This window comes from Heterodontus francisci, chromosome 37 (assembly GCF_036365525.1).
Source record: "Heterodontus francisci isolate sHetFra1 chromosome 37, sHetFra1.hap1, whole genome shotgun sequence".
In the NCBI taxonomy this organism is placed as follows: domain Eukaryota; kingdom Metazoa; phylum Chordata; class Chondrichthyes; order Heterodontiformes; family Heterodontidae; genus Heterodontus; species Heterodontus francisci.
This window is the reverse complement of record NC_090407.1, coordinates 245,843-261,225: the sequence shown is the minus strand read 5'-3', so window position 1 is coordinate 261,225 and position 15,383 is coordinate 245,843. Positions and strand designations below refer to the sequence as shown.

The 15,383-nt window shown below is 42.8% G+C and overlaps 1 pseudogene; it reads right to left on the bottom strand.

Annotated features, from left to right (window-relative positions):
* LOC137351883 (tubulin beta-4B chain-like) lies at positions 1-4,112 on the bottom strand (annotated as a pseudogene).
* Between the last annotated feature and the right edge of the window lie 11,271 nt (positions 4,113-15,383).

Here is a 15,383-nt window from a genome sequence, read left to right as displayed (position 1 = left end):
TCACATGACTAAAATAAAAGTATAATACTGCTGATGCTGGAAATCTGAAATAAAAACAAATGCTGGAACTACTCAGAAGATGTGTCAGCAGCTGTGGAGAGAGAAGCAGAGGAAGGGGCACTGACCTGACCTGATCTGATCTGGAATGTTAATTCTGCTTCTCTCTCCACATCTGAGTATTTCCAGCATTTCTTGTTTTTATTTTAGTCACATGACTAACTGGCTGTTTGAATTTGAACTTGTGTTTTAATTTTGCAGGCTAATCTCTTATGTGGGACCTTATCGAAAGCCTTCTGAAAGTCTAAATACACCTCATCCACTGGTTCTCCCTTTTCTATTCTACTAGTTACATCCTCAAAGAATTCCAGTAGATTTGTCAAGCATGATTACCCTTTTGCAAATCCATGTTGACTTTGTTAGATCCTGTCATTGTTTTCCAAGTGCTCTGCTATTATATCTTTTATAATGGACTCTAGCATTTTCCCCACTACTGATGTCAGGCTAACCGATCTATAATTCCCTGTTTTCTCTCTACCTCTTTTTTTAAATAGTCGGGTTACATTAGCTACCCTCCAATCCATTGGAACTGTTCCAGAGTTTATAGAATTTTGAAAAATGACCAGCAATGCATCTGCTATTTCTAGGGCCACTTCCTTTGGGATGTAGATTATCAGGTCCTGGGGATTTATCGGCCTTCAATCTCATCAATTTCCCTAACAACATTTCCCTACTAATACTGATTTCATACAGTTCCTCCTCCTCACTAGACCCTATGTTCCCCAACATTTCTGGGGGGTAATTTGTATCATCCTTTGTGAAGACAGAATCAAAGTATGTATTTAATTGGTCTGCCATTTCTTTGTTCCCCATTATAAATTACCCTGTTTCTGACTGTAAAGGACCCACATTTGTCTTCATTAATCTTTTTCTCTTCACATATCTATAGAAGCTTTTACAGTCAGTTTTTATGTTCTGTGCAAGCATATTCTCGTGCTCTATTTTCCCCTTCATAATAATCCCTTTATCCTCCTTTGCTGAATTCTAAACTGCTCCCAATCCTCAGGTTTACTGCTTTTTCTGGCCATTTTATACTTCTACTTCTTGGATCTAATACTATCCAAAATTTATTTTGTAAGCCACTGTTGAGCCACCCTTCCTGTTTTATTTTTGTGCCAGACATGAATGAACAATTGTAATTCATCCATGTGCTATTTAAATGCTAGCCATTGCCTATCCACTGTCAACCCTTTAAGTAACATTCCCCAATCTATCCTAGCCAACTCGTGCATCATACCTTCATAGTTTCCTTTATTTAGATTCAGGACCCTAGTCTTGGAATCAACTCTCTCACTTTCCATCTTAATGAAGAATTCTATCATGTTATGGCCACTCTTCCCCAAGGGACCCCACACAACAAGATTGTTAACTAATCCTTTCTCATTACACAATACCCAGTCTAGGATGGCCTGTTCTCTAGTTGGTTCCTCAATGTATTGGTCCATCATGTACGCACTCCAGGTGTTCCTCCTCTACAGTATTATTGGTAATTTGATTTGCCCAATCTATATGTAGATTAACGTCACCCATAATTACAGTTGCACCCTTAATTTCATGCATCTCTAATTTCCTGTTTAATGCCACCACTGCTACATCACCACTGCTGTTTGGGGGTCTATATGCAACCCCCGCCAATGTTTTCTGCCCCTTGGTGTTTCTTAGCTCCACCCATACAGATTCCACATCAGGATTCTCTGAGCTAATATCCTTCCTCACTATTGTATTGCTTTCCTCTTTTACTAACAACGCTACTCCACCTCCTTTCCCTTTTTGCCTGTCCTTCCTAAATATTGAATACTCTTAGATGTTCAGTTCCCATCCTTGGTCACCCTGCAGCCATGTTTCCATAATCGCAACTATACCATATCCATTTACATCTATTTGTGCAGTTAATTCACCAACCTTATTGCGAATACTCCGCGCATTGAGACACAATGCCTTTAGGCTTGTCTTTTTAACATTCTTAGTCATCTTAGCATTATTTCGCACTAATGCCTAATCTTCTGTTCTTCCTTGGAATTCTTTCCTTTTTCTGTCTTTCTTTTGGCACTTTAGCAGCACTAGACTTTTTTTTCTCCTTCCAGACTTGACGCTCACACACTCTGACTAACGGCTGAATAGTTTGGCAGTTTTCCATCCAGATGTTTAGTGCTGCCGGGCTTATCCAATCAAAGGAGAGGTGTCAATTTTGCTGTTCCTGTTGCCACGTGGCAAACTGTAACACTGTTGTGAATCAGCCCTCACTGTCCCCTTGATTAAAAAGCATTTATCTAGCTTACTAAAAACCCCTTTTTTTAAGAATTATTTTTTGACAGAAGTCACTTTCATAACACCTCCACCCTCGGAGGAATGAAGCACCATTTTTTAAAATGTGTTTCATTATTAAGTGTGGAAAGAAACACATTTTCACATGCATACTCATTCACTTTCTTCATTTGAATAACTTAAAATAAAGTTGCATTCTCAATAGAGCATCTACATTTACCTGCAATGTGGATGACCCTTAAATGATAAGGCTGTAACAGTAAACACCATCAGAACAGTCTGGCGCTCTGATTCCTTAAACCCTTCAATGAAGACTATCACCAAATTGGCCGATTGCAACCTTCCAAACAGAGACCCCCAGTTGTTCCAAGCGAAGAATTGGGTAGGAATCTGTCTTTGTTATTGCGTTAACTTGTCTATAATCTACTAAACATTTAGTTGGACTGTCAGGTTTGGGCACTAAGAACTGCTGGTGAAATCCAACTGCTTTGATTGGGTTCTATTAGGTGGTTCTCCAGCATGTATTGGACTTCTGCTTTTACTTGGGCCTGTTTCTCTGGACTTAAGCGGTAAGAATGTTGTTTTATAGGAACGGATTCCCCTGTATCCACATCATGTGTGGCTAAGGTTGTACATCCTGGCTTATTCGCACAGACTCTTTTAAATGCTGTGAGTAGCCTTGTTAGGTCTTCTCGTTGGTTTTCATCTAAATATGAATGCATGTTGTCCAATTTTCCTAGCCATTCTGTAGTAACTAACCGGATAGTAGGAGGTTCAACTTGAGAACTGTCTCGGCCTCCTTCTAGCTCATCCTCACAATCCTTTTCATCCTTCATTGTCCCTATTACCCAGCATATATGTGCTTGCTTATTCTCAAATTCGCCATCACAAACTGTAGCAGCCTGGTGTTGCTGGTACTCAGATACTGGGTCATTTATATTACTTTCAGTCTTAGTAAGCTTCATCTCATCCATATCCTCAGCAGTGTACCAATACAAAATGGCTTTTCTTCGAAACATGGCAGTAAACTGCTCAGAGATGCATTTAGACAGCTCCAGGCTAGCTGTACTGTTTTTATTCTGTACATTTAGCATCTGCTCATCTAACTCTTTCATGGACATACGGCCTCGGAAAATGGCAGCAACAGTTAGGTAGTGGCTGTGCCGAGGGTCACAGGCAGCCATCATGTTCTTGGGGTCAAACATCTGTTGGGTAAGCTCAGGTAGTGTGAGGGCATGGTGCTGCTGGCTACCACAGCTGGTCAGAGGAGCAAAGTCTGTCATGAAGAAATGCAGGCAAGGAAATGGGACCATGTTCACTGCCAGTTTACGCAAGTCAGCATTCAGTTGACCAGGGAAATGTAGGCAGGTTGTGACACAACGCCTGGTGGATGACATTAGGTGGTTCAAATCACCATAAGTAGCAGTTGTCAGTTTAAGGGTATGGAAACAAATGTCATAAAGAGCCTCATTATCAATACAGAAGTTCTCATCAGTGTTTTCCACAAGCTGGTGGACAGAGTATCATTATAAGGCTCTGCTACAGTGTCTGATACTTTTGGGTCAAGGCACAACACTAAAAGTATTCATGATTCTTTCAGGGTATTCCTCATGGATTTTACTGATAAGAAGTGTGCCTATACCAGCGCCAGTACCACCACCAAACAAGTGGGTGAGCTGAAAGCCCTGGAGGCATTCACACTCCTCAGCCTCCTTTCTCGCCCCATCTTTGGAAAGACCTGGCCAGTAATAATGTTGACTTATTCGTGCTTTGGTCTTCCAAGTCCCCATATGTCCTACCAGAGGAATCCCATGCACTAACCTTACTAGTTCCTGGTGATACTTTAGCAGTACCACTATCCAACAAACAACCATCCAGCCTTCATCTGCAGAACTCCATTTTCTTCCTTATCAGAGCTCCATTTTCAATATAATAGCCTTCTGGAACTCCTTTTGCCTCAGTTTCTGTTAGAGCTGTTTGTTCCACCTTCTTCAACTCTGGGTCAGCTTGCTGGGCTATTATCAGAGAAGACTTTGTTACATATTTCATTTGGATTGTCTAAATCCCCGAGGAAAGTTTCAGATATTTAGCTATCTGAACGTGGTGCCAATTTTACCTCTGACAATGGAACTTGTTTAGCTATTTCTCGGGTTACTACACAAGAAGAAAAAATTCCTGGAACCTGTTCCTGTAACTGTTCTGTCTCCTTAATTTCATTTGGTTTATCCATAACTACTGGCAAAACTACTACTTTCGCTCCAGTCAAATTATTCCCCAGGAGTAGGTCAACTCCATCTCCTGGCAAGCTATGGACAACTCCTACAGTTACCATTCCAGACATTATGTCACACTCTAGGTTCATTCGATACAAAGGTACGGGTATATACTCCCTGCCAATACCATTCACTAAACCTTCAGCATTCAGTGTGTTCTCTGGTGGAAATTTTATGCCTTTCCCCAACAAAAGAGTTTGGGTGGCTCCTGTATCCCTAAGCATAACTATAGGTTTGCCTACCTCACTTGAGGGATAAGGAGTTACTTTTCCTTTCAATACGAATTCCTTTGAACTTTCAGGTATCTTATTCTCAACCCCTACACTCACATTGGTTTTTATATCTGGTTTTACAGCTGCCATCAAAGCTACAGCTTGATCTGCTGTACTCTCAGTCATAGCCCCTTTCTCTGCATTAGCTTTGTGCATCCAAATAAGTCCCATGTGTTTACCCCGCAACTTCCAGCATTCCGCTCAAAGATGTCCCACCTTGTGACAATGGTAACACTTTGGCTTGCGTACCTCACTTCCACCCTCAGCATCTTCCTTTCTGGCTTGCGGAGGACATCTTGGGCATTCCCAGCTGTCCCTTTTTGTCCCTGACTACTTGTCTTCCTTTCACTCTTCCACTTTCTGTCCTTCGAAGGTTTGTGGGTGTGATGGACAAAGAGTTTGGGCTTATACACAAGCTCATAATCATCAGCAATTTCCACTGGTTGTCTGGCTGTTGAAACCTTTTGGTTCTCTACATGAATTCTCACTACTGGAGGGAGTGAATTTTTAAATTCTTCCAGGAAAATAGTTCTCTAAAGTTCTCATACATGGCTTCCATCTTTAATGCCTGTATCCAATGATCAAAATTAATTTGCTTTACCTTCTCAAATTCTACATAAGTCTGCCCAGCCAATCGCCGGAGGTTCCAAAATGTCTGTCGGTAAGCTTCAGGGACTAACTCATACACAGTGAGAAAAGCTTTTTTTGTCATCTCAAAACCTGCAGAAGCCTCCTCAGAAAGCATGGCATAAACATCATGAGCTCTGCCCATCAGCCTGCTTTGCCTAAGCAGTGTCCAGCTTTCCTTTGGCCATTTCATTTGTTTGGTTATTTTTTCAAAAGAAATGAAAAATGCATCTATGTCCCTTTCCTCAAACCTAGGGAGTTTGTATAAATTTAAACAGCTTTTCGCTGGGTCCTGGGATGGATTCAGATTCTTCCTGACTAGAATTTTCCCTGGAGTCAAGACTACCCTTTGATCTTAGTTCCATCTCTCCTAATTTGAATTCTCTCTTTCTCCCTTTCCAATTCGTTTTTTTATTGCCATTACTTTTTCTTTTTCCTGTTGAAGCTCCAGTTGCCTCAACTGTAACTGAATTTTAGCTAATTCCACTGCATCACTCTTTGACTTACTATCTTCTTTTTCTTCTTCCAATCTCAACTGTTGGGCTATTACATCAATTATCTCTGCTTTGTTAGCACCTGATTTCAAATCTAACCCCAATTGTGCTATCAAATCTTTTAGTTTAATTTTGGTTAAAGTTTTCAAGTCACTGAGTCCTTTCCCAGAAAAGTTTCAGCAACTGCTAAAGCCATTCCGGTGGTATAGACTTTACCCTATTACACAAGAAACCTGGTTCTTTTATTTCCCTTTTCCAATTTATATTACCCCACTTACAATTGACGTTATCGGCATTGGGTTTGTCGCAGAAAAAGCGAGCACCCAATTAACTATGTTATGACCAAGGTGGGAGGAGTGTACTATTAATTCAGTTCCACTTCTCCACAGGTCATGACATAGCTTTAAATTTTTCCACTTTTTGAAACAGTCAATCAGATGCACTATTTTCCCCCCGGAATAGAACACACTAAACCAAGTTTCTTTACTGAACAACAAAATTTAAAGTTTATCATAAAACAAGTCTTAACTAGTAATGAAGTAAAACAATAGCACATAGATCAAATTTTTTAATATCCAACATTAATTTTTAAGAAGTCCTCTTTTCTTCTTTAACCAATTTTTAATAATCCCTTTTTAACCTTAGTCCCTTCACACTCACACAGAAATATATATATTCCTATACCTAAATCAGTTAACTGGAAAAAGTAAAAAAAAAGATTTTTTAATATCAGAGCTCTGTAATAGAGAAGAGAAAAACCACAAATAAATTACTTGCTCATTTCTTGAAGTAAATAGCAGATAAGATAATTTGTTCCAAACTGATATTCAGTCCAACCTTCTGAGTACGTAAACACGTCTTCTGAAACAGTTCTTTTACAGGTGGCATTGCAAAGCAATTTAGCAGGCTGCCTTGGAATGCAGGAACAAGACAAAAATCACCGAGTCTTCTAGGGAATTGTGAGAAAACAAGATGGGTTATAATCTTCTTCCATTCTTCCTTGGAATTCTTTCCTTTTTCAGTCCTTCTTTGGCACTTTAGCAGCACTAGACTTTTTTTCTCCTTCCAGACTTGACGCACATACAAGCTGACTAACAGCTAGGCAGTTTTCCACCCAAATGTTCTGTGCCTCCACAAGGCTTATCCAATCAAAGGAGAGTTGTCAATTTTGCTGTTCCTACTGCCATGGTTTCTGCCTTAAGCTTATACCGAACCAGGTGACAAGCCATAACACTGTTGCGAATCAACCCTCACTGTCCCCTTGATTAAAAAGCGTTGATCTAGCTTACTAAAAATCTCTTTTTTCAAAAATTATATTTTAACAGAACAGTCACTTTCAGAACACCCTCAGAGGAAATAAAGCCTAATGCTCAATTTGTTTTTTTAATGGCCTGTTAACATGTGACGTAACTTATAAGGATTGTTGTATTTGTACTCCTTTATTCCTTCTAGATTTGCACCTTTCAAGTAGTAAGTGACATTTGTTACGGACAGGTGGTAAAGGGTGTGGGTGGTTTCCACTGTTCACCTCCCAACTGAGTGCAATTGTGTTTTGTTGAAAATGATGAGTTAGCCGCTGAGTGTTTTTTTTTTAAGAGATCAAATAAACAGACAAATGACAAGTTTTCTTGGAGGTTAAAAACAGATTATTAACTATTTATTAAACAATATTCCTTCCCAAAATTTTCACATCGTCACTCATGCACACATTTACTCACACACACACACACACACACACGAGAATAGATGGATAGAGAGGGAAAAGGGTAAGTGGTTTAAATGAGGTAGGTGTTCGTGGTTTACGGTAAACCCGTTGAAACTTTTTGGAAGGACATTCTCTTTTAAAGGTGCAGGTATTTGTAGTCTTGAACTTATTGAGGTGTTGTAACAAGTGGTGTGCCACAAGGATCTGTGCTGGGGCCTCAACTGGTTACAATTTATATAAATGACTTAGATGGAGTGACCGAAGATATGGTTGCTAGATTTGCTGATGACACAAAGATAAGTAGGGAAGTAACTTGTGAAGAGGACATAAGGGGGCTACAAAGGGATATAGATAGGTTAAGTGAGTGGACAAAGACCTGGCAAATGGAGTAGACTGTGGGAAAGTGGGAAATTGTCCACTTTGGCAAGAAGAATAAAAAAGACTGAATTCTTGTTCACTGAAGAAAGATGTGAGAGATTCAGGAAGATGGATGTGTTGTTGCAGACAGTTCTTGTTATATTTCAGCCAAAGGTCAATGGTAAAGTCCTGGTATGATTTCTCACGAAGGGAGTTAGAGGTCCAAACTCCAGTCACTGCCTACATTTAATTGAAAGTTGGTAATCTTAGGCAGGGCCCTGTCGCTTCAATGGCATAGATGGATCTCCTTTGTCTGCCCAGAAGATATCTTTCTTAAATTTCCATATCAGACATCTAGTTTTTCTCATGTGACCATAGTTTTGCTTTCCATTGTCCCCATAAATGGTTTCTGCTGGTGAGGCCATAGTTTGACAATGGAGTCTGAGTGTCATCCATCCTCTCACCTTGATAAAGTAGGGCTTTTCACACCCATTCTTTGGATTTTGAGTTTGGAGTCAAAAGTCTGCAACATCATTGTGAAGCCAATCAGTTGGAGAGAAGCAGCCATTTCCACAGAAAAGATTGTTTGCATTTTAATGATTTCTCAGGGATTAGATTAGATTAGATTAGAGATACAGCACTGAAACAGGCCCTTCGGCCCACCAAGTCTGTGCCGACCATCAACCACCCATTTATACTAATCCTACACTAATCCCATATTCCTACCAAACATCCCCACCTGTCCCTATATTTCCCTACCACCTACTTATACTAGTGACAATTTATAATGGTCAATTTACCTACCAACCTGCAAGTCTTTTTGGCTTGTGGGAGGAAACCGGAGCACCCGGAGAAAACCCACGCAGACACAGGGAGAACTTGCAAACTCCACACAGGCACTGTATCCAGATAGGTTGTCTGTATTTTAATAACTTCTTCAAGACTTGTCCAGACAAAGACATTAGCTGAGGGTTGACCTCTTAACCCATTTTGTTCACAACAAAACGTGTTCATTTCAGGTTTGCTTTTTAAGTTCATTTTATAGTTCAGAATTCAGCTTGCTTGGTGGGCATAACAGTCCTTTTGCAATTTGTTGCGGTCCTTCTCAATATTGACTATCACCTCCAATTTTGTGTCATTCCCAAATTTAAAAATCGTTTTTTAAATTCCGAAATCAAAATCATTCATGTAAATTATGAACAGCAGTCGACCCAGCACTGATCCTTGTGGAACACCACTTCCTACCTTCTTCCACTCTGAATAACTATCCCTTACTTCCACACTACTTTTTTTCTTGAAGCCAGCTAGAAATCCATTCTGTTACTTGTCCCCTGACTGCACATTCTCTGACCTTATTCATTAGTCTATTATGGGGCACTTTATCAAAGGCCGTTTGAAAATCCAGATAAATTACATCCATGGCATTACCATTGTCTACTCTCAATAAGGTTGGTCAAGTAATATTTCCCCTTTTGAAATCTATGCCGCCAACTAATTATTATATTTTTATTTTATAGATGTTCTTCGGCGCAGTGGTTAGCACTGCAGCCTCACAGCTCCAGGGACCCGGGTTCGATTCCGGGTACTGCCTGTGTGGAGTTTGCAAGTTCTCCCTGTGTCTGCGTGGGTTTTCTCCGGGTGCTCCGGTTTCCTCCCACAAGCCAAAAGACTTGCAGGTTGATAGGTTAATTGGCCATTATAAATTGTCACTAGTATAGGTAGGTGGTAGGGAAATATAGGGACAGGTGGGGATGTGGTAGGAATATGGGATTAGTGTAGGATTAGTATAAATGGGTGGTTAATGGTCGGCACAGACTCGGTGGGCCGAAGGGCCTGTTTCAGTGCTGTATCTCTAAATAAAATAAAATCACATCCTCCTCCTTAACTACAATATCCGCATTGTCCCCTCATTTATGAAGACAGACACAAAGTATTCATTAAGAAGCATACCAAGATCTTCCACCCCTACACATAGGTTACCTTTTTGGTCTTTTATGGGCCCTACTCTCTGTTATCCTCTTACTCTTAATATATTGATAAAACATTTTGGATTCATCTTGATTTTGCTTGCCAATATTCTTTCAAGCCCTCTCTTTGTTTTCCTAATTTCCTTTTTGATTTCACCCCTCTACTTTCTATACTCCTCTCGGCTTTCTCTAGTACTGAGTTCTCGGTGTCGGACATAAGCTTCACTTTTCTGCCTTATCTTACCCTGTAGGCTCCTTGACATCCATGGGGCTCTAGATTTGGCCATCCCACCCTTTTTCTTTGTGGGAACAAGTTTACTCCGATCCCCTTGAATCTCCCCTTTGAATGCCTCCCACTGCTCTGACACTGATTTACCTTCAAGGAGCAGTTTCCAGTCCACTTTTGCTAAATCACTCCTCAGTTTAGAAAAATTGCCCCAGTTGAGAACTCTAACTCCTGTTCTATCTTGGTCCTTTTCCATAATTATGTTAAAACTGACTGAATCATGATCACTACCACCAAAATGCTCTCTCACTGCCACTCATTCCACCTGCCCATCTTAATTTCCTAAAACCAAGTTGAAAACTGCATCCTCTCTTGTTGGACTGGGCAAAAAAGTTCTCCTGAATGCACCTCAAGAATTCTGATCCCTCAATTCCTTTCACAATAATACTATCCGAGTTAAAACTGGGGTAGTTAAAATCCCCTACTATTACAGCCTTATTGTTCTTGCACTTCTCAGATTTGCCTACATATCTGCTCGTCTGTCTCCCTCTGACTGTTTGGGGGTCTATAGTACACTTCCAGCAGTGTGAATGCCCCTTTTTTGTTCCTTCGCTCAATCCATATGGCCTCATTTGATTAACCTTCCAACATATCATCCCTCGTCACAGCTGTAATAGTTTCCTTGACCAAAATTGCCACTCCCCCTCCTTTCCTATCCCCCTCCCTATTGCATCTGAAAACCCTGTAACCAGGAATGTTGAACTGCCATTCCTGTCCCTCCTAAGCCATGTTTCTGTAATAGCTATGATACCATACTGCCACGTGTCTATCTGTGCTCTCAGCTCATCTGCTTTATTTGCTATAATCCTTGCATTGAAATAGATATCCTTGAGCACTGCCAAACTCTTTTTTAAAATTTTCTAACCTTTATTTCCTCTGCATTCCAGAGTCATCCATTAATTTTCTGCCTTCCATTTTCATTTATGATTTTATCCTTACTGAGTCTACCCTCAGGTCCCCATCCCCCTACCAAACTAGTTTAAATCTTCCCCAACACCACTAGCAAAACGTCCCGCAAGGAACTCAGTCCCGGCTCAGTTCATGTGCAACTTGTCTGGCCTGTACAGGTCCCATCTCCCCCACAGCCAGTCCCAATGTCCCAGGAATCTAAAGCCCTCCCTCCTGCAGCATCTCTCCAGCCACACATTCATCTGCCTTATCCTTCTATTTCTATACTCACTTGCGCATGGCACTGGGACTAATCCGGAGATTACTACTTTTGAGTCCTGGAACCACTCAGCAGGTCTGGCAGCATCTGTGGAAAGAGAAGCAGAGTTAACGTTTCGGGTCAGTGACCCTTAGAACATAGAACATAGAACATAGAAAATACAGCACAGAACAGGCCCTTCGGCCCACGATGTTGTGCCGATCCTTTGTCCTCTGTCAAGGACAATTTAATCTATACCCCATCATTCTCCTTTATCCATATACCTATCTAAAAGCCGTTTGAAAGTCCCTAAAGTTTCTGACTCAACAACTTCCCCAGGCAAGGCATTCCATGCCCCGACCACTCTCTGGGTAAAGAACCTTCCCCTGACATCCCCCTTATATCTCCCACCCTTCACCTTAAATTTATGACCCCTTGTAACGCTTTGCTCCACCCGGGGAAAAAGTTTCTGACTGTCTACCCTATCTATTCCCCTGATCATCTTATAAACCTCTATCATGTCACCCCTCATCCTTCTCCGTTCTAATGAGAAGAGGCCTAGAATGTTCAGCCTTTCCTCGTAAGACTTATTCTCCATTCCAGGCAACATCCTGGTAAATCTCCTCTGCACCCTCTCCAAGGCTTCCACATCCTTCCTAAAATGAGGCGACCAGAACTGCACACAGTACTCCAAATGAGGCCTTACCAAGGTCCTGTACAGCTGCATCATCACCTCACGGCTCTTAAATTCAATCCCTCTGCTAATGAACGCTAACACCCCATATGCCTTCTTCACAGCCCTATCCACTTGAGTTGCAACTTTCAACGATCTATGCACATAGACCCCAAGGTCTCTCTGCTCCTCCACATGCCCAAGAACCCTACCGTTAACCCAGTATTTTGCATTCGTGTTTGTCCTTCCAAAATGGACGACCTCACACTTTTCAGGGTTAAACTCCATCTGCCACTTTTCAGCCCAGCACTGCAACCTATCCAAGTCCCTTTGCAGACGACAATAGCCCTCCTCGGTATCCACAACTCCACCAACCTTTGTATCATCTGCAAATTTACTGACCCACCCTTCGACTTCCTCATCCAAGTCGTTAATAAAAATCACAAACAGGAGAGGACCCAGAACTGATCCCTGTGGCACGCCACTGGTAACTGGGCTCCAGGCTGAGTATTTACCATCTAAGACCACTCTCTGCCTTCTATCAGTTAGCCAATTCTTAATCCAACTGGCCACATTCCCCACTATCCCATGCCTCCTGACTTTCTCCATAAGTCTACCATGGGGGACCTTATCAAATGCCTTACTAAAATCCATGTACACCACATCCACTGGTTTACCCTCATCCACTTGCTTGGTCACCTGCTCAAAGAATTCAATCAGGCTTGTGAGGCAAGACCTACCCCTCACAAAACCGTGCTGACTGTCCCGAATCAAGCAGTGTCTTTCCAGATGCTCAGAAATCCTATCCCTCAGCACCTTTTCCATCAACTTGCCTACCACCGAAGTAAGACTAACTGGCCTGTAATTCCCAGGGTTGTTCCTATTCCCTTTCTTGAACAGGGGCACAACATTTGCCACCCTCCAATCACCTGGTACCACCCCCGTCAACAGAGAAGATGAAAAGATCATTGCCAGCGGCTCTGCAATTTCATCCCTTGCTTCCCATAACATCCTTGGATATACCCCGTCAGGCCCGGGAGACTTGTCTATCTTCAAGTTATTCAAAAACCCCAACACATCTTCCCTCCTAACGAGCACTTCCTCGAGCTTACCAGTCTGTTTCACACCGTCCTCTTCAGTAATACACCCCTTCTCATTCGTAAATACCGAAGAGAAGTACTCATTCAAAACCTCACTTATCTCTTCCGGCTCAACACACAGTCTCCCGCTATTGTCCTTGACCGGACCTACGGTCCCCCTAGTCATCCTCATATTTCTGACATACGCGTAAAAGGCCTTGGGGTTTTCTTTTATCCTACCCGCCAAGCATTTTTCATGCCCTCTCTTAGCTCTCCTAATCCCTTTCTTCAGATCCTTCCTGGCCATCTTGTATCCCTCCAGAGCTATGCCTGTGCCCTTTTTCCTCAACCTTATATACGCATCCTTCTTCTTCCTAACAAGACTCTCAACCTCTCTTGTCAACCACGGTTCCCTCACATGACCATCCCTTCCCTGTCTGACAGGGACATGCTTATCAATGGCCCCTACTATCTGCTCCTTGAAAAAGTTCCACATTTCGACCGTGCCCTTCCCTGCCAGCATATGCTCCCAACTTATGCTCCTCAGTTCCTGCCTGACAGCATCATATCTACCCTTCCCCCAATTGTAAACCTTGCCCTGTTGCACATACCTATCCCTCTCCATTACCACAGTGAATGCTACAGAATTGTGATCACTATCTCCAAAGTGCTCGCCCACCAACAGCTCTATCACTTGCCCTGGTTCATTACCTAGTACCAAATCCAATATTGCCTCCCCTCTGGTCGGGCAGTCTACATACTGAGTCAGAAAAGCTTCCTGGACATACTGCACAAACACTACCCCATCCAAACTATTCGATCTAAAGAGTTGCCAATCAATATTTGGGAAGTTGAAATCCCCCATAATTACTACCCTGTGACTTCTGCTCCTTTCCAAAATCTGTTTCCCAATCTGCTCTTCCACCTCCCTGCTGCTATTGGGGGGCCGATAGAAAACTCCCATCAAGGTGACTGCTCCTTTCCTGTTCCTGACCTCAACCCACAGTGCCTCAGTCGGCAGATCCTCCTCGAAAATTCTTTCAGCAGTTGTTACACTATTTCTAACTAACAATGCCACCCCCCCACCTCTTTTACCACCATTCCTAATCTTATGAAAACATCTATAACCAGGTACCTCCAAGAACCATTCCTCCCCCTCACCTATCCACGTTTCAGTGATGGCCACAACATCGTAGTCCCAAGTGCCCATCCACGCCTTCAATTCACTCACCTTATTCCTGATGCTTCTTGCGTTGAAGTATACGCACTTCAACCCTTCTCCGTGCCCATCTGTCCTCTGCGACAGTGCTACCTTCCCCAATACCTCACTACACTCTTTGTCTTTCTGAGTGGACCCACTGGTCCCTGGACTACAAGTCCGGTTCCCATCCCCCTCCCAAACTAGTTTAAACCCTCCCGAACAGTACTAGCAAACCTCCCTCCCAGGATATTGGTGCCCCTCTGGTTCAGATGCAGCCCGTCCTGTTTGAACAGGTCCCATCTTCCCCAGAATGCAGTCCAATTATCCAAGAACTGGAAGCCCTCCCTCCTACACCATTCCTGCAGCCACGTGTTCAGCTGTGCTCTCTCCCTATTCCTAGCCTCACTATCACGTGGCGCCGGCAACAAACCAGAGATAACAACTCTGTCCGTCCGAGCTTTCAGCTTCCAGCCTAACTCCCTAAACTCACTTCTAACATCTGTGCCACCCTTCCTTCCTACGTCGTTGGTGCCAATGTGCACCACGACCTCTGGCTGCTCCCCCTCCCCTTTAAGGATCCTGAAGACGCGATCACAAACATCACGGACCCTGGCACCAGGGAGGCAACAAACCATCCGTGCGTCTCGCTTGCTCCCACAGAACCGCCTGTCGGTACTCCTCACCATCGAGTCCCCGATGACTAGTGCTCTCCCGTTCTCCCTCCTTCCCTTCTGAGCCACAGTGCAGGACCCCGTGCCAGAGGCCCGTTCACTGCAGCCTGCCCCCGATAGGCCGCCCCCCCCAACAGTATCTAAAACTGTATACTTGTTGTTGAGGGGAACGACCACAGGAGATCCCTGCACTGACCTCTTCCCACCTCTAACTGTTACCCAGCTGCCTTTGTTTTGTGGAGTAACGACATCCCTGTAGCTTCTATCTATCACCCCCTCAGCTTCCCGAATGATCCTCAGTTCATCCAG